We start from the raw sequence: 21,463 nt of genomic DNA, 5'->3' as shown, positions 1-21,463 counted from the left end.
TGCGTGCGCACTGCACCTCCCGTACTCGTTCTAATATCAAGTAAAATGCCACGAGGCCGTGACTCACATTTGCGAACAAACCTGCAGACCATAAATCAAGTCGCGCGTAACGTCGAAAGAATCATCTACAAAAAGATGGGTGCAACACGAGGACGTCCCAAGAAATTGGTGAAATATAAGGACTTCGCAGGAGGTCACCCATCCGAGTACTTTTCTCGCCCAAGCACCCTTAACTGCGGAGTTCTGATAAAATCCGTTGCATTAGTGCTGGTATGATCCCTCATGTTTCATTCTGCACAACAAATACATACACTCTTTCTCCTCCCATCCCCCCTCCCGTCATTTGTTTCCTTGTGCGTGCACTCTGCATCTCTCTTTCTCTTTCTAATATCAAGTAATATGCCCCAGCACCGTGACTCACCTTTGCAAATGATCCAGCTGTTTATAATTCTATTCGCGTGTAACGTCAAACAACCCATCCGAAAAAAAATAGCTGCAACACGAGGGCTTCCCAGGTGGTCACCCATCCGAGTACTACTCTCGCCCAAGCACACTTAACTGCGGAGTTCTGATGGGATCCAGTGCATTAGTGCTGGTATGATGCAACTTGTTTAATTTTGCGCTTCAAATACATACACTCCTTCTCTTTTCTTCCTCCTCCCGTCATTTGTTTCCTTGTGCGTGCGCACTGCACCTCCCGTACTCGTTCTAATATCAAGTAAAATGCCACGAGGCCGTGACTCACATTTGCGAACAAACCTGCAGACCATAAATCAAGTCGCGCGTAACGTCGAAAGAATCATCTACAAAAAGATGGGTGCAACACGAGGACCTCCCAAGAAATTGGTGAAATATAAGGACTTCGCAGGAGGTCACCCATCCGAGTACTTTTCTCGCCCAAGCACCCTTAACTGCGGAGTTCTGATAGAATTCGTTGCATTAGTGCTGGTATGATCCCTCATGTTTCATTCTGCACTGCAAATACATACACTCTTTCTCCTCCCATCCCCCCTCCCGTCATTTGTTTCCTTGTGCGTGCACTCTGCATCTCTCTTTCTCATTTTAATATCAAGTAATATGCCCCGGCACCGTGACTCACCTTTGCAAATGAACCAGCGGTTTATAATTCCATTCGCGCGTAACGTCGAACAACCCATCCGAAAAAAATAGGTGCAACACGAGGGCTTCCCAAGTGGTCACCCATCCGAGTACTACTCTAGCCCAAGCACACCTAACTGCGGAGTTCTGATGAGATCCGAGGCTTTAGTGCTGGTATGATCGCACCTGTTTAATTTCGTGCTGCAAATACATACACTTCTTCTCCTTTCTTCCCCCTCCCGTCATTTGTTTCCTTGTGCGTTCACACTTCACCTCTCATTCTCGTTCTAATATCGATTAAAATGCCCCTGCTTCTTGACTCACATTTGCGTATAAACCAGTGAACCCTAGTTCCAGTCGCGCGTAACGTAGAACGACCCATCTGAAAAAAAATTGGTGCGACACGAGGACTTCCCAGGAGGTCACCCATCCGAGTACTAATCTCGCCCAAGCACACTTCACTGCGGAGTTCTGATGGGATCCGGTGCATTAATGCTGGTATGATCGCACCTGTTTAATTTCGCGCTGCAAATACATAAACTCATTCCCCTTTCTTCCCCCTCCCGTCATTTGTTTCCTTGTGCGTGCGCACTGCAACTCCCGTTCTCGTTCTAATATCAAGTAAAATTCTACAGCGCCGTGACTCACATTTGTGAATAAACTTGAGGACCATAATTCAAGTCGCGCGTAACGTCGAAAGAATCATCTGCAAAAAAATGGGTGCAACACGAGGACTTCACAAGAAAATGAGTGAAATATAAGGACTTCGCAGGAGGTAACCCATGCTTGCACTACTCTCGCCCAAGCACCCTTACCTACGGAGTTCTGATAGAATCCGTTGCATTAGTGCTGGTATGATCGCACCTGTTTCATTTCGTGCTGAAAAAACATACACTCCTTCTCCTTCCCTCCCCCTCCCATCAATTGTTTCCTTGTGCGTTCACACTGCATCTCTCCTTCTCGTTCTAATATCGATTAAAATGCCCCTGCTTCTTGACTCACATTTGCGTATAAACTAGCGGACGCCAATTCCAGTCGCGGGTAACGTCGAACGACCCGTCTGAAAAAAAATTGGTGCGACACAAAGACTTCCCAGGAGGTCACCAATCCGAGTACTACTCTCGCCAAAGCACACTTAACTGCGGAGTTCTGATGGGATCCGGTGCATTAGTGCTGGTATGATCGCACCTGTTAAATTCTGCGCTGTAAATACATAAACTCCTTCTCCTTTCTTCCCCCTCCCGTCATTTGTTTCCTTGTGCGTGCGCACTGCACCTCCCGTGCTCGTTCTAATATAAAGTAAAATGCTACGGTGCCGTGACTCAAATTTGCGAATAAACCTGAGGACCATAATTCAAGTCGCGCGTATCGTCGAAAGAATCATCTGCAAAAAAATGAGTGCAACACGAGGACTTCCTAAGAAAATGGGTGAAATATAAGGACTTCGCACGAGGTCACCCATCCTAGTGCTACTCTCTCCCAAGCACCCTTAACTTGCGGAGTTCTGATCGAATCCGTTGCATTGGTGCTGGTATGATTGCTCATGTTTCATTCTGCGCTGCAAATACACACACTTTTTCTCCCTCCATCCCTCCTCCCGTCATTTGTTTACTTGTGGGTGCACTCTGCATCCCTCTTTCTCGTTTTAATATCGATTAAAATGCCCCTGCTTCTTGACGCACATTTGTGTATAAACAAGTGGACTCGAGTTGCAGTCGCGCGTAACGTCGAACGACCCGTCTGAAAAAAAAATTAGTTCGACACGAGGACTTCCCAAGAGGTCACCCATCCGAGTACTACTCTCGCCCAAGCACACTTAACTGCGGAGTTCTGATGGGATCCGGTGCATTAGTGCTCGTATGATCGCACCTGTTTAATTCCGCGCTGCAAATACATAAACTCCTCCTTTCTTCCCCCTCCCGTCATTTGTTTCCTTGTACGTGCGCACTGCACCTCTCGTTCTCGTTCAAATATCAAGTAAAATACCATGGCGCCGTGACTCACATTTGCGAATAAATCTGCGGACCATAATTAAAGTCGCGCGTAACGTCGAACGACACATCTGAAAAAAAGAAAATGGGTGCAACACGAGAACCTCCCAGGAGGTAACCCATCATTGTACTACTTTCGCCAAAGCACACTTAACTGCGGAGTTCTGATAGGATCCGGTGCATTTGTGCTGGTGTGACCGCACCTGTTTAATTTCATGCTAAAAATACATACACTCCTTCTTCCCTCCCCCCGTCCCATCATTTGTTTCGTTGTGCGTTCACACTGCTCCTCTCCTTCTCGTTCAAATATCGATTAAAATGCCCCTGATTCTTGACTCACATTTGCGTATAAACCAGCTGACCATAGTTCCAGACGCGTATAACGTCGAATGACCCATCTAAAAAAAAATTGTTGCGATACGAGGACTTCCCAAGAGGTCACCCATCCGAGTACTATTCTCTCCCAAGCACACTAAACTGCAGAGTTCGGATGGGATCCAGTGCATTAGTGCTGGTATGATGCCACTTGTTTAATTTTGCGCTTCAAATGCCTACACTCCTTTTCTTTTCTTCCTCATCCTGTCATTTGTTTCCTTGTGCGTGTGCACTGCACCTCCCGCACTCATTCTAATATCAAGTAAAATGTCACGGCGCCGTGACTCACAGTTGCAAATAAACCTGCGGACCATAAATCAAGTCACGCATAACGTCGAAAGAATCATCTGCAAAAAGATGAGGCAACACGAGGACCTCCCAAGAAAATGGGTGAAATATAAGGACTTCGCAGGAGGTCACCCATCCGAGTACTTTTTTCGCCCAAGCACCCTTAACTGCGGAGTTCTGATAGAATCCGTTGCATTAGTGCTGGTATGATCCCTCATGTTTCATTCTGCACTGCAAATACATACACTCTTTCTCCTTCTATCCCCCCTCGCGTCATTTATTTCCTTGTGCGTGCACTCTGCATCTCTCTTTCTCGTTCTAATATCAAGTAATATATCCCGGCACCATGACTCACCTTTGCAAATGAACCAGCGGTTTATAATTCCATTCGCGCGTAACGTCGAACAACCCATCCGAAAAAAAAATAGGTGCAACACGAGGGCTTCCCAGGTGGTGACCCATCCGAGTACTACTCTCGCCCAAACACACTTAACTGCGGTGTTCTGATGGGATCCGGAGCTTTAGTGCTGGTATGATCGCACCTGTTTAATTTTGTGCTGCAAATACATACACTCCTTCTCATTTCTTCCCCCTCCCGTCATTTGTTTCCTTGTGCGTTCACACTTCACCTCTCATTCTCGTTCTAATATCAATTAAAATGCCCCTGCTTCTTGACTCACATTTGCGTATAAACCAGCGGACCTTAGTTCCAGACGCGCGTAACGTCGAACGACCCGTTTGAAAAAAAATTAGTGCGACACGAGGACTTCCTAGGAGGTCACCAATCCGAGTACTAATCTCGCCCAAGCACACTTCACTGCGCAGTTCTGATGGGATCCGGTGCATTAGTGCTGGTATGATCGCACCTGTTTAATTTTGCGCTACAAATACATAAACTCATTCCCCTTTCTTCCCCCTCCCGTCATTTGTATCCTTGTGCGTGCGCACTGCACCTCCCGTTCTCGTTCTAATATCAAGTAAAATACTACAGCGCCGTGACTCCCATCATTTGTTTCGTTGTGCGTTCACACTGCACCTCTCCTTCTCGTTCTAATATCGATTAAAATACCCGTGATTCTTGACTCACATTTGCGTATAAACCAGCGGACCATAGTTCCAGTCGCGCGTAACGTCGAACGACCCGTCTGAAAAAAAATTAGTGCAACACAAGGACTTCCGAGGAGGTCACCCATTCGAGTACTACTCTCGCCCAAGCACACTTAACTGCAGAGTTCTGATGGGATCTTGTGCATTAGTGCTGGTATGATCGAACACGTTTAATTTCGCGCTGCAAATACATAAACGCCTTATCCTCTCTTCCCCTTCCCGTCATTTGTTTCCTTGTGCGTGCGCACTGCACCTCCCGTTCTCGATCTAATATCAAGTAAAATACTACGGTGCCGTGACTCACATTTGCGAATAGACCTGAGGACCATAATTCAAGTCGCGCGTAACGTCGAAAGAATCATGTGCAAAAAAATGGGTGCAACACGAGGACTTCACAAGAAAATGGGTGAAATATAAGGACTTCGCAGGAGGTAACCCATGCTAGTACTACTCTCGCCCAAGCACCCTTACCTACGGAGTTCTGATAGAATTCGTTGCATTAGTGCTGGTATGATCGCACCTGTTTCATTCTGCACTGCAAATACATACACTCTTTCTCCTCCCATCCCCCCTCCCGTCATTTGTTTCCTTGTGCGTGCACTCTGCATCTCTCTTTCTCGTTCTAATATCAAGTAATATGCCCCAGCACCGTGACTCACATTTGAAAATAAACCAGTGGTTTATAATTCCATTCGCGTGTAACGTCGAACAACCCATCCGAATACTAATCTCGCCCAAGCACACTTCACCGCGGAGTTCTGATGGGATCCGGTGCATTAGTGCTGGTATGATCGCACCTGTTTAATTTTGCGCTGCAAATACATAAACTCATTCCCCTTTCTTCCCCCTCCCGTCATTTGTTTCCTTGTGCGTGCGCACTGCACCTCCTGTTCTCATTCTAATATCAAGTAAAATGCTACAACGCCGTGACTCACATTTGTTAATAAACCTGCGGACCATAAATCAAGTCGCGCGTAACGTCTAAAGAATCATCTGCAAAAAGTCGGGTGCAACACGAGGACCTCCCAAGAAAATGGGTGAAATATAAGGACTTCGCAGGAGTTCACCCATCTGAGTACTTTTCTCGCCCAAGCACCCTTAACTGCGGAGTTCTGATAGAATCCGTTGCATTAGTGCTGGTATGATCCCTCATGTTTCATTCTGCAATGCAAATATATACACTTTTTCTCCTTCCATCCCCCCTACCGTCATTTGTTTCCTTGTGCGTGCATTCTGCATCTCTCTTTCTCGTTCTAATATCAAGTTATATGACCCGGCACCGTGACTCACCTTTGCAAATGAACCAGCGGTTTATAATTCCATTTCCGCGTAACGTCGAACAACCCATCCGAAAAAAAATAGGTGCAACACGAGGGCTTCCCAAGTGGTCACCCATCCGAGTACTACCCTCGCCCAAGCACACTTAACTGCGGAGATCTGATGGGATCCGGAGCTTTAGTGCTGGTATGATCGCACCTGTTTAATTTCGCGCTGCAAATACATACACTCCTTCTCCTTTCTTCCCCCTCCCGTCATTTGTTTCCTTGTGCGTTCACACTTCACCTCTCATTCTCGTTCTAATATCAATTAAAATGCCCCAGCTTCTTGACTCACATTTGCGTATAAACCAGCGGACCCTAGTTCCAGACGCGCGTAACATCGAACGACCCGTTTGAAAAAAAATTAATGCGACACGAGGACTTCCCAGGAGGTCACCCATCCGAGTGCTAATCTCGCCCAATCACACTTCACTTCGGAGTTCTGATGGGATCCGGTGCATTAGTGCTGGTATGATCGCACCTCTTTAATTTTGCACTGCAAATACATAAACTCATTCCCCTTTCTTCCCCCTCCCGTCATTTGTTTCCATGTGCATGCGCTCTGCACCTCCCGTTCTCGTTCTAATATCAAGTAAAATGCTACAGCGCCGTGACTCACATTTGCGAATAAACCTGAGGACCATAATTCAAGTCGCACGTAACATCGAAAGAATCATCTGCAAAAAAATGGGTGCAGCACGAGGACTTAATAAGTGGCCACCTATCCGAGTACTACTCTCGCCCAAGCACACTTAACTGCGGAGTCATGATGGGATCTGTTGCATTAGTGCAGGTATGATCGCACCTGATTAATTTCGCATTGCAAATACATACATTCCTTCTCCTTCCCTCCCCCTCCCATAAATTGTTTCCTTGTGCGTTCACACTGCACCTCTTCTTCTCGTTCTAGTATCGATTAAAATGCCCTTGCTTCTTGACTCACATTTGCGTATAAACCAGCGGACCCTAGTTCCAGTCGCGCGTAACGTCGAACAACCCATCTGAAAAAAAATTGGTGCGACACAAGGACTTCCCAAGAGGTCACCCATCCGAGTACTACTCTCGCCCAAACACACTTAACTGCGGAGTTCTGATGGGATCCGGTGCATTAGTGCTGGTATGATCGCACCTGTTTAATTCAACGCTGCAAATACATAAACTCCTTTCCTTTATTCCCCTTCCCGTCATTTGTTTCCTTGTGCGTTCACACTTCACCTCTCATTCTCGTTCTAATATCGATTAAAATGCCCCTGCTTCTTGACTCACATTTGCGTATAAACCAGCGGACACTAGTTCCAGATGCGCGTAACGTCGAACGACCCGTCTGAAAAAAAATTGGTGCGACACGAGGACTTTCCAAGAGGTCACCCATCCGAGTACTAATCTCGCTAAAGCACACTTCATTGCGGAGTTCTGATGGGATCGGGTGCATTAGTGCTGGTATGATCGCACCCGTTTAATTCAGCGCTGCAAATACATAAACACCTTTTCCTTTCTTCCCCCTCCCGTCATTTGTTTCCTTGTGCGTGCGCACTGCACCTCCCGTGCTAATTCTAATATCAAGTAAAATGCTACGGTGCCGTGACTCACATTTGCGAATAAACCTGAGGACCATAATTCAAGTCACGCGTATCGTCGAAAGAATTATCTGCAAAAAAATGGGTGCAACACGAGAACTTCCTAAGAAAATGGATGAAATATAAGGACTTCGCAGGAGGTCACCCATCCTAGTGCTACTCTCGCCCAAGCATCCTTAACTTGCGGAGTTCTGATCGAATCCGTTGCATTGGTGCTGGTATGATTGCTCATGTTTCATTCTGCGCTTCAAATACATACACTTTTTCTCCCTCCATCCCCCTTCCCGTCATTTGTTTCCTTGTGCGTTCACACTGCACCTCTCCTTCTCGTTCTAATATCGATTAAAATGCCCCTGCTTCTTGACTCACATTTGCGTATAAACCAGCGGACCCTTGTTCCAGTCGCGCGTAAAGTCGAACGACCCGTCTGAAAAAAAATTGGTACGACACAAGAACTTCCCAAGAGGTCACCCATCCGAGTACTACTCTCGCCCAAGCACACTTAACTACGGAGTTCTGATGGGATTCGATGCATTAATACTGGTATGATCGCACCTATTTAATTTCGCGCTGCAAATACATAAACTCCTTCTCCTTTCTTCCCCCTCTCGTCATTTGTTTCCTTGTGCGTGCGCACTGCACCTCTCGTTGTCGTTCAAATATCATGTAAAATGTCACGGTGCCGTGACTCACATTTGCGAATAAATCTGCGGACCATAACTAAAGTCGTGCGTAACGTCGAACGACACATCTGAAAAAAAAAAATGTGTGCAACACGAGGACTTCACAAGAAAATGGGTGAAATATAAGGACTTCGCAGGAGGTAACCCATGCTAGTACTACTCTCGCCCAAGCACCCTTACCTACGAAGTTCTAATAGAATCCGTTGCATTAGTGCTGGTATGATCGCACCTATTTCATTTCGTGCTGAAAATACATACACTCTTTCTTCTTCCCTTCCCCTCCCATCAATTGTTTCCTTGTGCGTTCACACTGCACCTCTCCTTCTCGTTCTAATATCGATTAAAATGCCCCTGCTTCTTGACTCACAATTGCATATAAACCAGCGGACCCCAGTTCCAGTCGCGCGAAACGTCGAACGACCCGTCTGAAAAAAAATTGGTGTGACACGAGGACTTTCCAAGAGGTCACCCATCCGAGTACTACTCTCTCCCAAGCACACTTAACTGCGGACTTCTGATGGGATCCGGTGCATTAGTGCTGGTATGATCGCACCCGTTTAATTCCGCGCTGCAAATACATAAACTCCTTCTCCTTTCTTCCCCCTCCCGTCATTTGTTTCCTTGTGCGTGCGCACTGCACCTCCCGTGCTCGTTCTAATATCAAGTAAAATGCTTCGGTGCCGTGACTCACATTTGCGAATAAACCTGAGGACCATAATTCAAGTCGCGCGTATCGTCGAAAGAATCATCTGCAAAAAAATGGGTGCAACACCAGGACTTCCTAAGAAAATTGGTGAAATATAAGGACTTTGCAGGAGGTCACCCATCCTATTGCTACTCTCACCCAAGCACCCTTAACTTGCGGAGTTCTGATAGAATCCGTTGCACTGGTGCTGGTATGATTGCTCATGTTTCATTCTGCGCTGCAAATACATACACTTTTTCTCCCTCCATCCCCTCCCGTCATTTGTTTCCTTGTTCGTGCACTCTGCATCTCTCCTTCTCGTTCTAATATCGATTAAAATGCCCCTGCTTCTTGACTCACATTTAGGTATGAACCAGGCGTCCCTACTTTCAGTCGCGCGTAACGTCGAACGACCCGTCTAAAAAAGAAATTAATGCGACACAAGGACTTCCCAGGAGGTCCCCCATCCGAGTACTAATCTCGCCCAAGCACACTTAACTGCGGAGTTCTGATGGGATCCGGTGCATTCGTGCTGGTATGATCGCACTGGTTTAATTTTGCTCTGCAAATACATAAACTCCTTCTCCTCTCTTCCCCCTCCTGTCATTTGTTTCCTTGTGAGTGCGCACTGCACCTCTCGTTCTCGTTCAAATATCAAGTAAAATGCAACGGCGCTGTGACTCACATTTGCGAATAAATCTGCGGACCATAATTAAAGTCGTGCTAAACGTCGAACGGCACATCTAAAAAAAAGAAAATGGGTGCAACACGAGGACTTCACAAGAAAATGGGTGAAATATAAGGACTTCGCAGGAGGTAACCCATGCTAGTACTACTATCGCCCAAGCAACCTTACCTACGGAGTTCTGATAGAATACGTTCCATTAGTGCTGGTATGATCGCACCTGTTTCATTTCGTGCTAAAAATACATACACTCCTTCTCCTTCCCTCCCCCTCCCATCAATTGTTTCCTTGTGCGTTCACACTGCACCTCTCCTTCTCGTTCTAATATCGATTAAAATGCCCCTGCTTCTTGACTCACAATTGCGTATAAACGAGTGGACCCCAGTTCTAGTCGCGCGTAACGTCGAACGACCCGTCTGAAAAAAAATTGGTGCGACACGAGGACTTCCCAGGAGGTCACCCATCCGAGTACTACTCTCGCCCAAGCACACTTAACTGCAGAGCTCTGATGGGATCCGGTGCATTAGTGCTGGTATGATCGCACCTGTTTTATTCTGCGCTGTAAATACATAAACTCCTTCTCCTTTCTTCCCCCTCCCGTCATTTGTTTCCTTGTGCGTGCGCACTGCACCTCCCGTGCTCGTTCTAATATAAAGTAAAATGCTACGGTGCCGTGACTCAAATTTGCGAATAAACCTGAGGACCATAATTCAAGTCGCGCGTATCGTCGAAAGAATCATCTGCAAAAAAATGAGTGCAACACGAGGACTTCCTAAGAAAATAGGTGAAATATAAGGACTTCGCACGAGGTCACCCATCCTAGTGCTACTCTCTCCCAAGCACCCTTAACTTGCGGAGTTCTGATCGAATCCGTTGCATTGGTGCTGGTATGATTGCTCATGTTTCATTCTGCGCTGCAAATACACACACTTTTTCTCCCTCCATCCCTCCTCCCGTCATTTGTTTACTTGTGGCTGCACTCTGCATCTCTCCATCTCGTTCTAATATCGATTAAAATGCCCCTGCTTCTTGACTCACATTTGCGTATGAACCAGGGGACCCTAGTTCCAGTCGCGCGTAACGTCGAACGACCTCTCTAAAAAAAAAATTAGTGCGATACGAGGACTTCCCATGAGGTCACCCATCCGAGTACTACTCTCGCCCAAGCACACTTAACTGCGGAATTCTAATGGGATCCAGTGCATTAGTGCTGGTATGATCGCACCTGTTTAATTTTGCGCTGCAAATACATAAATTCCTTCCCCTTTCTTCCCCCTCCCGTCATTTGTTTCCTTGTGCGTGCGCACTGCAACTCTCGTTCTCGTTCAAATATCAAGTAAAATGCCACAGTGCCGTGACTCACATTTGCGAATAAATCTGCGGACCATAATTAAAGTCGCGCATAATGTCGAATGGCACATCTGAAAAAAAGAAAATGGGTGCAACACGAGAACTTCCCACGAGGTAACCCATCATTGTACTAGTTTCGCCAAAGCACACTTAACTACGGAGTTCTGATGGGATCCGGTGCATTTGTGCTGGTATGATCGCACCTGTTTAATTTTGCGCTGTAAATACATAAACTCATTCCCCTTTCTTCCCCCTCCCATCATTTGTTTCCTTGTGCGTGCGCAGTGGACCTCCCGTTCTTGTTATAATATTAAGTAAAATGCTACAGCACCGTGACTCACATTTGCGAATAAACCTGAGGACCATAATACAAGTCGCGCGTAACATCGAAAGAATCATCTGCAAAAAAATGGGTGCAACACGAGGACTTCACAAGAAAATGGGTGAAATATAAGGACTTCGCAGGAGGTAACCCATGCTAGTACTACTCTCGCCCAAGCACCCTTACCTACGGATTTCTGATAGAATCCGTTGCATTAGTGCTGGTATGATCGCACCTGTTTCATTTCGCGCTGCAAATACATACACTCCTTCTCCTTTCTTCCCCCTCCCGTCATTTGTTTCCTTGTGCGTGCGCACTGCACCTCTCATTCTCGTTCAAATATCAAGTAAAATGCCACGGCACCGTGACTCACATTTGCGAATAAATCTGTGGACCATAATTAAAGTCGCGCGTAACGTCGAACGACACATCTGAAAAAAAAAATGGGTGCAACACGAGAACTTCCCAGGAGGTAACCCATCATTGTACTACTTTCGCCAAAGCACACATAACTGCGGAGTTCTGATGGGATCCGGGGCTTTAGTGCTGGTATGATCGCATAAGTTTAATTTTGCGCTGCAAATACATACACTCCTTCTCCTTTCTTCCCCCTCCCTTCATTTGTTTCCTTGTGCGTTCACACTTCACCTCTCATTCTCGTTCTAATATCGATTAAAATGCCCCGGCACCGTGACTCACCTTTGCAAATGAACCAGCGGTTTATAATTCAATTCGCGCGTAACGTCGAAAAACCCATCCGAAAAAAAATAGGTGCCACACGAGGGCTTCCCAAGTGGTCACCCATCCGAGTACTACTCTCGCCCAAGCACACTTAACTGCGGAGTTCTCATGGGATCCGGGACTTTAGTGCTGGTAAGATCACACCTGTTTAAATTCGCGATGCAAATACATACACTCCTTCTCCTTTCTTTCCCCTCCCGTCATTTGTTTCCTTGTGCGTTCACACTTCACCTCTCATTCTCGTTCTAATATCGATTAAAATGCCCCTGCTTCTTGACTCACATTTGCGTATAAACCAGCGGACCCTAGTTCCAGACGCGCGTAACGTCGAACAACCCGTCTGAAAAGAAATTTGTACGACACGAGGACTTCCCAGGAGGTCACCCATCCGAGTACTAATCTCTCCCAAGCACACTTCACTGCGGAGTTCTGATGGGATCCGGTGCATTAGTGCTGGTATGATCCCACCTGTTTAATTTCGCGCTGTAAATACATAAACTCATTCCCCTTTTTTCCCCCTCCCGTCATTTGTTTCCTTGTGCGTGCGCACTGCACCTCCCGTTCTCGTTCTAATATCAAGTAAAATGCTACAGCGCCGTGACTCACATTTGTGAATAAACCTGAGGACCATAATTCAAATCGCGTGTAACATCGAAAGAATCATCTGCAAAAAAATGGGTGCAACACGAGGACTTCACAAGAAAATTGGTGAAATATAAGGACTTCGCAGGAGGTAACCCATGCTAGTACTACTCTCGCCCAAGCACCCTTACCTACGGATTTCTGATAGAATCCGTTGCATTAGTGCTGGTATGATCGCACCTGTTTCATTTCGCGCTGCAAATACATACACTCCTTCTCCTTTCTTCCCCCTCCCGTCATTTGTTTCCTTGTGCGTGCGCACTGCACCTCTCGTTCTCGTTCAAATATCAAGTAAAATGCCACGGCACCGTGACTCACATTTGCGAATAAATCTGTGGACCATAATTAAAGTCGCGCGTAACGTCGAACGACACATCTGAAAAAAAAATGGGTGCAACACGAGAACTTCCCAGGAGGTAACCCATCATTGTACTACTTTCGCCAAAGCACACATAACTGCGGAGTTCTGATGGGATCCGGGGTTTTAGTGCTGGTATGATCGCATAAGTTTAATTTTGCGCTGCAAATACATACACTCCTTCTCCTTTCTTCCCCCTCCCTTCATTTGTTTCCTTGTGCGTTCACACTTCACCTCTCATTCTCGTTCTAATATCGATTAAAATGCCCCGGCACCGTGACTCACCTTTGCAAATGAACCAGCGGTTTATAATTCAATTCGCGCGTAACGTCGAAAAACCCATCCGAAAAAAAATAGGTGCCACACGAGGGCTTCCCAAGTGGTCACCCATCCGAGTACTACTCTCGCCCAAGCACACTTAACTGCGGAGTTCTCATGGGATCCGGGACTTTAGTGCTGGTAAGATCACACCTGTTTAAATTCGCGATGCAAATACATACACTCCTTCTCCTTTCTTTCCCCTCCCGTCATTTGTTTCCTTGTGCGTTCACACTTCACCTCTCATTCTCGTTCTAATATCGATTAAAATGCCCCTGCTTCTTGACTCACATTTGCGTATAAACCAGCGGACCCTAGTTCCAGACGCGCGTAACGTCGAACAACCCGTCTGAAAAGAAATTTGTACGACACGAGGACTTCCCAGGAGGTCACCCATCCGAGTACTAATCTCTCCCAAGCACACTTCACTGCGGAGTTCTGATGGGATCCGGTGCATTAGTGCTGGTATGATCCCACCTGTTTAATTTCGCGCTGTAAATACATAAACTCATTCCCCTTTTTTCCCCCTCCCGTCATTTGTTTCCTTGTGCGTGCGCACTGCACCTCCCGTTCTCGTTCTAATATCAAGTAAAATGCTACAGCGCCGTGACTCACATTTGTGAATAAACCTGAGGACCATAATTCAAATCGCGTGTAACATCGAAAGAATCATCTGCAAAAAAATGGGTGCAACACGAGGACTTCACAAGAAAATGGGTGAAATATAAGGACTTCGCAGGAGGTAACCCATGCTAGTACTACTCTCGCCAAAGCATCCTTACCTACGGAGTTCTGATAGAATCTGTTGCATTTGTGCTGGTTTGATCGCACATGTTTCATTTCGTGCTGAAAATACATACACTCCTTCTCCTTCCCTCCTTCTCCCATTAATTGTTTCCTTGTGCGTTCACACTGCACCTCTCCTTCTCGTTCGAATATCGATTAAAATGCCCCTGCTTCTTGACTCACATTTGCGTATAAACAAACGGACACGAGTTCCAGTCGCGCGTAACGTCGAACGACCCGTCTGAAAAAAAAATTAGTGCGACACGAGGACTTCCCAGGAGGTCACCCATCCGAGTACTACTCTCGCCCAAGCAAACTTAACTGCAGAGTTCTGATGGGATCCGGTGCATTAGTGCTGGTATGATCGAACCTGTTTAATTTCGCGCTGCAAATACATAAACTCCTTCTCCTTTCTTCCCCCTCCCGTCATTTCTTTCCTTGTGCGTGCGCACTGCACCTCTCGTTCTCGTTCAAATATCAAGTAAAATGCCACGGCGCCGTGACTCAAATTTGCGAATAAATCTGCGGACCATAATTAAAGTCGCGCGTAACGTCGAACGGCACATCTGAAAAAAAGAAAATGGGTGCAACACGAGAACTTCTGAGGAGGTAACCCATGCTAGTACTACTCTCGCCTAAGCACCCTTACCTACGGAGTTCTGATTGAATCCGTTGCATTAGTGCTGGTATGATCGCACCTGTTTCATTTCGTACTGAAAATACATACACTCCTTCTCCTTCCCTCCCCCTCCCATCAATTGTTTCCTTGTGCGTTCACACTGCACCTCTCCTTCTCGTTCTAATATCGATTAAAATGCCCTCGCTTCTTGACTCACAATTGCGTATAAACCAGCGGACCATAGTTCCAGTCGCGCGTAACGTCGAACGACTCATCGGAAAAAAAATTGTTGCAGTACGAGGACTTCCCAATAGGTCACCCATCCGAGTACTACTCTCGCCCAAGCACCCTTAACTGCGGAGTTCTGATTGAATCCATGCATTAGTGCTGGGATGATCCCCCATGTTTCATTCTGCACTGCAAATACATACACTCTTTCTCCTCCCATCCCCCCTCCCGTCATTTGTTTCCTTGTGCGTGCACTCTGCATCTCTCTTTCTCGTTCTAATATCAAGTAATATGCCCCGGCACCGTGACTCACCTTTGCAAATGAACCAGCGGTTTATAATTCCATTCGCGCGTAAAGTCGAACAACCCATCTGAAAAAAAATAGGTGCAACACGAGGGCTTCCCAAGTGGTCACCCATCCGAGTCCTACCCTCGCCCAAGCACACTTAACTGCGGAGTTCTAATGGGATCCGGAGCTTTACTGCTGGTATGATCGCAACTATTTAATTTCGCGCTGCAAATACATACACTCCTCCTCCTTTCTTCCCCCTCCCGTCATTTGTTTCCTTGTGCGTTCACAGTTCACCTCTCATTCTCGTTCTAATATCGATTAAAATACCCATGCTTCTTGACTCACATTTGGGAATAAACCAGCGGACCCTAGTTCCAGTCGCGCGTAACGTCGAACGACCCGTCTGAAAAAAAATTGGTGCGACACGAGGACTTCCCAAGAGGTCACCCATTCGAGTACTACTCTCGTCCAAGCACACTTAACTGCGGAGTTCTGATGGGATCCGGTGCATTAGTGCTGGAATGATTTCACCTGTTTAATTTCGCGATGCAAATACATAAACTCATTCCCCTTTCTTCCTCCTCCCGTCATTTGTTTCCTTGTGCGTGCGCACTGCACCTCCCGTTCTCGTTCTAATATCAAGTAAAATGCTACAGCGCCGTGACTCACATTTGCGAATAAACCTGAGGACCATAATTCAAGTCGCGCGTAACGTCGAAAGAATCATTTGTAAAAAAATGGGTGCAACACGAGGACTTCACAAGAAAATGGGTGAAATATAAGGACTTTGTAGGAGGTAACCCATGCTAGTACTACTCTCGCCCAAGCACCCTTACCTACGGAGTTCTGATAGAATTCGTTGCATTAGTGCTGGAATGATCGCACCTGTTTCATTTCGCGCTGCAAAAATATACAGTCCTTCTCCTTTCTTCCCCCTCCCGTCATTTGTTTCCTTGTGCGTGCGCACTGCACCTCTCGTTCTCGTTCAAATATCAAGTAAAATGCCACGGCGCGGTGACTCACATTTGCAAATAAATCTGCAGACCATAATTAAAGTCGCGCGTAACGTCGAATGGCACATCTGAAAAAAAAATGGGTGCAACACGAGAACTTCCCAGGAGGTAACCCATCATTGTACTACTTTCGCCAAAGCACACATAACTGCGGAGTTCTGATGGGATCCGGTGCATTTGTGCTGGTGTGAGCGCACCTGTTTATTTTCGTGCCGAAAATACATACACTCCTTCTTCCCTCCCCCCCTCCCATCATTTGTTTCCTTGTGCGTTCATACTGCACATCTCCTTCTCGTTCTAATATCGATTAAAATGCCCCTGATTCTTGACTCACATTTGCGTATAAACCAGCGGACCATAGTTCCACTCGCGCTTAACCTCGAACGACCCATCTGAAAAAAAATTGTTGCGATACGAGGACTTCCCAAGAGGTCACCCATCCGAGTACTACGCTCGCCCAAGCACACTTAAATGCAGAGTTCTGATGGGATCCTGTGCATCAATGCTGGTATGATGCCACTTGTTTAATTTTGCGCTTCAAATACATACACTCCTTCTCTTTTCTTCCTCCTCCCGTCATTTGTTTCCTTGTGCATGCGCACTGCACCTCCCGTACTCGTTCTAATATCAAGTAAAATGCCACGGCGCCGTGACTCACATTTGCGAATAAACCTGCGGACCATAAATCAAGTCGCGCGTACGTCGAAAGAATCATCTGTAAAAAGATGGTTGCAACACGAGGACCTCCCAAGAAAATAGGTGAAATATAAGGACTTCGCAGGAGGTCACCCATCCGAGTACTTTTCTCGCCCAAGCACCCTTAACTGCGGAGTTCTGATAGAATCCGTTGTATTAGTGCTGGTATGATCCCTCATGTTTCATTCTGCACTGCAAATACATACACTCTTTCTCCTTCCATCCCCCCTCCCATCATTTGTTTCCTTGTGCGTGCACTCTGCATCTCTCTTTCTCGTTCTAATATCAAGTAATATGCCCTGGCACCGTGACTCACCTTTGCAAATGAACCAGCGGTTTATAATTCCATTCGCGCGTAACGTCGAACAACCCATCCGAAAAAAATAGGTGCAACACGAGGGCTTCCCAAGTGGTCACCCATCCGAGTACTACTCTCGCCCAAGCACACTTAACTGCGGAGTTCTGATGGGATCCAGAGCTTTAGTGCTGGTATGATCGCACCTGTTTAATTTCGCGCTGCAAATACATACACTCCTTGTCCTTTCTTCCCCCTCCCGTCATTTGTTTCCTTGTGCGTTCACAGTTCACCTCTCATTCTCGTTCAAATATTGATTAAAATGCCCCTACTTCTTGACTCACATTTGCGTATAAACCAGCGGACCCTAGTTCCAGACGCTTGTAACGTCTAACGACCCGTCTGAAAAAAAATTGGTGCAACACGAGGACTTCCCAGGAGGTCACCCATCCGAGTACTAATCTCACCCAAGCACACTTAATTGCGGAGTTCTGATGGGATCCAGAGCTTTAGTGCTGGTATGATCGCACCTGTTTAATTTCGCGGTGCAATCACATACACTCCTTCCCCTTTCTTCCCCCTCTCGTCATTTGTTTCCTTGTGCGTTCACACTTCACCTCTCATTCTCGTTCTAATATCGATTAAAATGCCCCTGCTTCTTGACTCACATTTGCGTATAAACCAGCGGACTCTAGTTTCAGACGCGCGTAACGTCGAACGACCCGTCTGAAAAAAATTGGTGCGACACGAGGACTTCCCAAAAGGTCACCCATCCGAGTACTAATCTCACTCAAGCACACTCAACTGCGGAGTTCTGATTGGATCCGGTGAATTAGTGCTGGTATGATCGCAATTGTTTAATTTTGTGCTGTAAATACATAAACTCATTCCCCTTTCTTCCTCCTCCCGTCATTTGTTTCCTTGTGCGTGCGCACTGCACCTCCCGTTCTCGTTCTAATATCAAGTAAAATGCTACTGCGCCGTGACTCACATTTGCGAATAAACCTGAGGACCATAATACAAGTCGCGCGTAACGTCGAAAGAATCATCTGCAAAAAAATGGGTGCAACACGAAGACTTCAAAAGAAAATGGGTCAAATATAAGGACTTCGCAGGAGGTAACCCATGCTAGTACTACTCTCGCCCAAGCACTCTTTCCTACGGAGTTCTGATAGAATCCGTTGCATTAGTGCTGGTATGATCGCACCTGTTTCATTTCGCGCTGCAAATACATACACTCCTTATCCTTTCTTCCCTCTCCCGTCATTTGTTTCCTTATGCGTGCGCACTGCACCTCTCGTTCTCGTTCAAATATCAAATAAAATGCCACGGCGCTGTGACTTACATTTGCGAATAAATCTGCGGACTTTAATTAAAGTCGCGCGTAACGTCGAACGGCACATCTGAAAAAAAGAAAATTGGTGCAACACCAGAACTTCCCAGGAGGTAACCCATCATTATACTACTTTCGCCAAATCACACTTAATTGCAGAGTTCTGATGGAATCCGGTACATTTATGCTGGTGTGACCGCACCTGTTTAATTTCGTGCCGAAAATACATACACTCCTTCTTCCCTCTCCCCCTCCCATCATTTGTTTCCTTGTGCGTTCACACTGCACCTCTCCTTCTCGTTCTAATATCGATTAAAATGCCTCTGATCCTTGACTCACATTTACGTATAAACCAGCGGACCATAGTTCCAATCGCGCGTAACGTCGAACGACCCATCTGAAAAAAAATTGTTGCGATACGAGGACATTCCAAGAGGTCACCCATCCGAGTACTACTCTCGCCCAAGCACACTTAACTGCAGAGTTCTGATGGGATCCAGTGCATTAGTGCGGGTATGACGCTACTTGTTTAATTTTGCGCTTCAAATACATACACTCTTTCTCCTTTCTTCCTCCTCCCGTCATTTGTTTCCTTGTGCGTGCGCACTGCACCTCCCGTACTCCTTCTAATATCAAGTAAAATGCCACGATGCCGTGACTCACATTTGCGAATAAACCTGCGGACCATAAATCAAGTCGCCCGTAACGTCGAAAGAATCATCTGCAAAAAGACGGGTGCAACACGAGGATCTCCCAAGAAAATGGGTGAAATATAAGGACTTCGCAGGAGGTCACCCATCCGAGTACTTTTCTCGCCCAAGCACCCTTAACTACAGAGTTCTGATAGAATCCGTTGCATTAGTGCTGGTATGATCCCTCATGTTTCATTCCGCACTGCAAATACATACATTCTTTCTCATTCCATCCCCCCTCGCGTCATTTGTTTTCTTGTGTGTGCACTCTGCATCTCTCTTTCTCGTTCTAATATCAAGTAATATGCCCCGGCACCGTGACTCACCTTTGCAAATGAACCAGCGGTTTATAATTTCATTCGCGCGTAACGTCGAATAACCCATCCGAAAAAAATAGGTGCAACACGAGGGCTTCCCAGGTGGTCACCCATCCGAGTACTACCCACGCCCAAGCACACTTAACTGCGGAGTTCTGATGGGATCCGGAGCTTTAGTGCTGGTATGATCGCACCTGTTTAATTTTCTGCTGTAAATACATACACTCCTTCTCCTTTCTTCCCCCTCTCGTCATTTGTTTCCTTGTGCGTTCACACTTCACCTCTCATTCTCGTTCTAATAGCGATTAAAATGCCCCTGCTTCTTGACTCACATTTGCGTATAAATCAGCGGACCCTAGTTCCAGACGCGCGTAACGTCGAACGACCCTTCTGAAAAAAAAATTAGTGCGACACGGGGACTTCCCGTGAGGTCACCCATCCGAGTACTAATCTCGCCCAAGCACACTTAACTGCGGAGTTCTGATGGGATCCGGTGCATTAGTGCTGGTATGATCGCACCGGTTTAATTTTGCGCTGCAAATACATAAACTCCTTCTCCTTTCGTCCCCCTCCCGTCATTTGTTTCCTTGTGCGTGCGCACTGCACCTCTCGTTCTCGTTCAAATATCAAGTAAAATGCCACGGCGCCGTGACTCACATTTGCGAATAAATTTGTGGACCATAATTAAAGTCGCGCGTAACGTCGAACGGCACATCTGAAAAAAAGAAAATGGGTGCATCACGAGGACTTCACAAGAAAATGGGTCAAATATAAGGACTTCGCAGGAGGTAAACCATGCGAGTACTACTCTCGCCCAAGCACCCTTACCTACGGAGTTTTGATAGAATCCGTTGCATTAGTGCTGGTATGATCGCACATGTTTCATTTCGTGCTGAAAATACATACACTCCTTCTCCTTCCCTCCCCCTCCCATCAATTGTTTCCTTGTGCGTTCACATTGCACCTCTCCTTCTCGTTCAAATATCAAGTAAAATGCCCCTGATTCTTGACTCACATTTGCGTATAAACCAGGGGACCCTAGTTCCAGTCGCGCGTAACGTCGAACGACCCATCTGAAAAAAATTGTTGCGATACGAGGTCTTCCCAGGAGGTCACCATTCCGAGTACTACTCTCGCCCAAGCACACTTAACTGCGGAGTTTTGATGGGATCCGATGCATTAGTGCTAGTATGATCGCACCTGATTAATTTTGCACTGCAAATAGATAAATTCCTTCCCCTTTCTTCCCCCTCCCGTCATTTGTTTCCTTGTGCGTGCGCACTGCACCTCTCGTTCTCGTTCAAATATCAAGTAAAATGCAACAGCGCCGTGACTCACATTTGCGAATAAATCTGCGGACCATAATTAAAGTCGCGCGTAACGTCGAACGACACATCTGAAAAAAAAAAATGGGTGCAACACAAGAACTTCCCACGAGGTAACCCATCATTGCACTACTTTCACCAAAGCACACTTAACTGCGGAGTTCTGATGGGATCCGGTGCATTTATGCTGGTATGATCGCACCTGTTTAATTTCGCGCTGCAAATACATAAACTCCTTCTCCTTTCTTCCCCCTCCCGTCATTTGTTTCCTTGTGCGTGCGCACTGCACCTCTCGTTCTCGTTCAAATATCAGGTAAAATGGAACCGC

The 21,463-nt window shown here is 46.4% G+C and overlaps 8 non-coding genes and 33 pseudogenes across 8 annotated transcripts; all 41 read right to left on the bottom strand.

The window, feature by feature from the left end:
- Window positions 1–490: 490 nt before the first annotated feature.
- Window positions 491–608, bottom strand: LOC148261226 (5S ribosomal RNA; annotated as a pseudogene).
- A 559-nt stretch (window positions 609–1,167) lies between these two features.
- Window positions 1,168–1,286, bottom strand: LOC148261225 (5S ribosomal RNA; annotated as a pseudogene).
- Window positions 1,287–1,491: 205 nt separating this feature from the next.
- LOC148261224 (5S ribosomal RNA) lies at window positions 1,492–1,610 on the bottom strand. The gene has a single exon (XR_015821227.1). It is a non-coding gene; the product is annotated as a 5S ribosomal RNA (ribosomal RNA).
- Window positions 1,611–2,169: 559 nt separating this feature from the next.
- LOC148261223 (5S ribosomal RNA) lies at window positions 2,170–2,288 on the bottom strand (annotated as a pseudogene).
- Window positions 2,289–2,850: 562 nt separating this feature from the next.
- Window positions 2,851–2,969, bottom strand: LOC148261222 (5S ribosomal RNA; annotated as a pseudogene).
- Window positions 2,970–3,175: 206 nt separating this feature from the next.
- Window positions 3,176–3,294, bottom strand: LOC148261221 (5S ribosomal RNA; annotated as a pseudogene).
- A 204-nt stretch (window positions 3,295–3,498) lies between these two features.
- Window positions 3,499–3,616, bottom strand: LOC148261220 (5S ribosomal RNA; annotated as a pseudogene).
- A 561-nt stretch (window positions 3,617–4,177) lies between these two features.
- Window positions 4,178–4,296, bottom strand: LOC148261219 (5S ribosomal RNA; annotated as a pseudogene).
- A 205-nt stretch (window positions 4,297–4,501) lies between these two features.
- LOC148261218 (5S ribosomal RNA) lies at window positions 4,502–4,620 on the bottom strand (annotated as a pseudogene).
- Window positions 4,621–4,908: 288 nt separating this feature from the next.
- On the bottom strand, window positions 4,909–5,027 carry LOC148261217 (5S ribosomal RNA; annotated as a pseudogene).
- A 1,191-nt stretch (window positions 5,028–6,218) lies between these two features.
- Window positions 6,219–6,337, bottom strand: LOC148261216 (5S ribosomal RNA). The gene has a single exon (XR_015821197.1). It is a non-coding gene; the product is annotated as a 5S ribosomal RNA (ribosomal RNA).
- Window positions 6,338–6,542: 205 nt separating this feature from the next.
- On the bottom strand, window positions 6,543–6,661 carry LOC148261215 (5S ribosomal RNA; annotated as a pseudogene).
- A 529-nt stretch (window positions 6,662–7,190) lies between these two features.
- LOC148261214 (5S ribosomal RNA) lies at window positions 7,191–7,309 on the bottom strand. Its single transcript, XR_015819786.1, has one exon. It is a non-coding gene; the product is annotated as a 5S ribosomal RNA (ribosomal RNA).
- A 204-nt stretch (window positions 7,310–7,513) lies between these two features.
- On the bottom strand, window positions 7,514–7,632 carry LOC148261213 (5S ribosomal RNA; annotated as a pseudogene).
- Window positions 7,633–8,193: 561 nt separating this feature from the next.
- LOC148261212 (5S ribosomal RNA) lies at window positions 8,194–8,312 on the bottom strand (annotated as a pseudogene).
- Window positions 8,313–8,874: 562 nt separating this feature from the next.
- On the bottom strand, window positions 8,875–8,993 carry LOC148261211 (5S ribosomal RNA; annotated as a pseudogene).
- A 560-nt stretch (window positions 8,994–9,553) lies between these two features.
- Window positions 9,554–9,672, bottom strand: LOC148261210 (5S ribosomal RNA). Its single transcript, XR_015819592.1, has one exon. It is a non-coding gene; the product is annotated as a 5S ribosomal RNA (ribosomal RNA).
- Window positions 9,673–10,235: 563 nt separating this feature from the next.
- Window positions 10,236–10,354, bottom strand: LOC148261209 (5S ribosomal RNA). The gene has a single exon (XR_015820099.1). It is a non-coding gene; the product is annotated as a 5S ribosomal RNA (ribosomal RNA).
- A 562-nt stretch (window positions 10,355–10,916) lies between these two features.
- Window positions 10,917–11,035, bottom strand: LOC148261208 (5S ribosomal RNA; annotated as a pseudogene).
- A 209-nt stretch (window positions 11,036–11,244) lies between these two features.
- On the bottom strand, window positions 11,245–11,363 carry LOC148261207 (5S ribosomal RNA; annotated as a pseudogene).
- A 561-nt stretch (window positions 11,364–11,924) lies between these two features.
- Window positions 11,925–12,043, bottom strand: LOC148261206 (5S ribosomal RNA; annotated as a pseudogene).
- A 205-nt stretch (window positions 12,044–12,248) lies between these two features.
- LOC148261205 (5S ribosomal RNA) lies at window positions 12,249–12,367 on the bottom strand (annotated as a pseudogene).
- Window positions 12,368–12,572: 205 nt separating this feature from the next.
- Window positions 12,573–12,691, bottom strand: LOC148261204 (5S ribosomal RNA; annotated as a pseudogene).
- Window positions 12,692–13,251: 560 nt separating this feature from the next.
- On the bottom strand, window positions 13,252–13,370 carry LOC148261203 (5S ribosomal RNA; annotated as a pseudogene).
- A 205-nt stretch (window positions 13,371–13,575) lies between these two features.
- LOC148261202 (5S ribosomal RNA) lies at window positions 13,576–13,694 on the bottom strand (annotated as a pseudogene).
- Window positions 13,695–13,899: 205 nt separating this feature from the next.
- Window positions 13,900–14,018, bottom strand: LOC148261201 (5S ribosomal RNA; annotated as a pseudogene).
- A 560-nt stretch (window positions 14,019–14,578) lies between these two features.
- On the bottom strand, window positions 14,579–14,697 carry LOC148261200 (5S ribosomal RNA; annotated as a pseudogene).
- A 209-nt stretch (window positions 14,698–14,906) lies between these two features.
- On the bottom strand, window positions 14,907–15,025 carry LOC148261199 (5S ribosomal RNA; annotated as a pseudogene).
- Window positions 15,026–15,554: 529 nt separating this feature from the next.
- On the bottom strand, window positions 15,555–15,673 carry LOC148261198 (5S ribosomal RNA; annotated as a pseudogene).
- A 205-nt stretch (window positions 15,674–15,878) lies between these two features.
- LOC148261197 (5S ribosomal RNA) lies at window positions 15,879–15,997 on the bottom strand (annotated as a pseudogene).
- Window positions 15,998–16,557: 560 nt separating this feature from the next.
- On the bottom strand, window positions 16,558–16,676 carry LOC148261196 (5S ribosomal RNA; annotated as a pseudogene).
- Window positions 16,677–16,880: 204 nt separating this feature from the next.
- On the bottom strand, window positions 16,881–16,998 carry LOC148261195 (5S ribosomal RNA; annotated as a pseudogene).
- Window positions 16,999–17,233: 235 nt separating this feature from the next.
- Window positions 17,234–17,352, bottom strand: LOC148261194 (5S ribosomal RNA; annotated as a pseudogene).
- A 205-nt stretch (window positions 17,353–17,557) lies between these two features.
- LOC148261193 (5S ribosomal RNA) lies at window positions 17,558–17,676 on the bottom strand. Its single transcript, XR_015821042.1, has one exon. It is a non-coding gene; the product is annotated as a 5S ribosomal RNA (ribosomal RNA).
- A 205-nt stretch (window positions 17,677–17,881) lies between these two features.
- On the bottom strand, window positions 17,882–18,000 carry LOC148261192 (5S ribosomal RNA; annotated as a pseudogene).
- Window positions 18,001–18,204: 204 nt separating this feature from the next.
- LOC148261191 (5S ribosomal RNA) lies at window positions 18,205–18,323 on the bottom strand (annotated as a pseudogene).
- An 886-nt stretch (window positions 18,324–19,209) lies between these two features.
- LOC148261190 (5S ribosomal RNA) lies at window positions 19,210–19,327 on the bottom strand (annotated as a pseudogene).
- A 560-nt stretch (window positions 19,328–19,887) lies between these two features.
- On the bottom strand, window positions 19,888–20,006 carry LOC148261189 (5S ribosomal RNA). The gene has a single exon (XR_015820664.1). It is a non-coding gene; the product is annotated as a 5S ribosomal RNA (ribosomal RNA).
- Window positions 20,007–20,212: 206 nt separating this feature from the next.
- On the bottom strand, window positions 20,213–20,331 carry LOC148261188 (5S ribosomal RNA). The gene has a single exon (XR_015819534.1). It is a non-coding gene; the product is annotated as a 5S ribosomal RNA (ribosomal RNA).
- Window positions 20,332–20,893: 562 nt separating this feature from the next.
- On the bottom strand, window positions 20,894–21,012 carry LOC148261187 (5S ribosomal RNA; annotated as a pseudogene).
- A 208-nt stretch (window positions 21,013–21,220) lies between these two features.
- Window positions 21,221–21,339, bottom strand: LOC148261186 (5S ribosomal RNA; annotated as a pseudogene).
- Window positions 21,340–21,463: the final 124 nt, after the last annotated feature.

Source organism: Carica papaya, chromosome 5, assembly GCF_054855325.1.
Source record: "Carica papaya isolate Zhongbai chromosome 5, ASM5485532v1, whole genome shotgun sequence".
Classification (NCBI taxonomy): domain Eukaryota; kingdom Viridiplantae; phylum Streptophyta; class Magnoliopsida; order Brassicales; family Caricaceae; genus Carica; species Carica papaya.
This window is presented reverse-complemented; position numbering and strand designations above follow the sequence as displayed.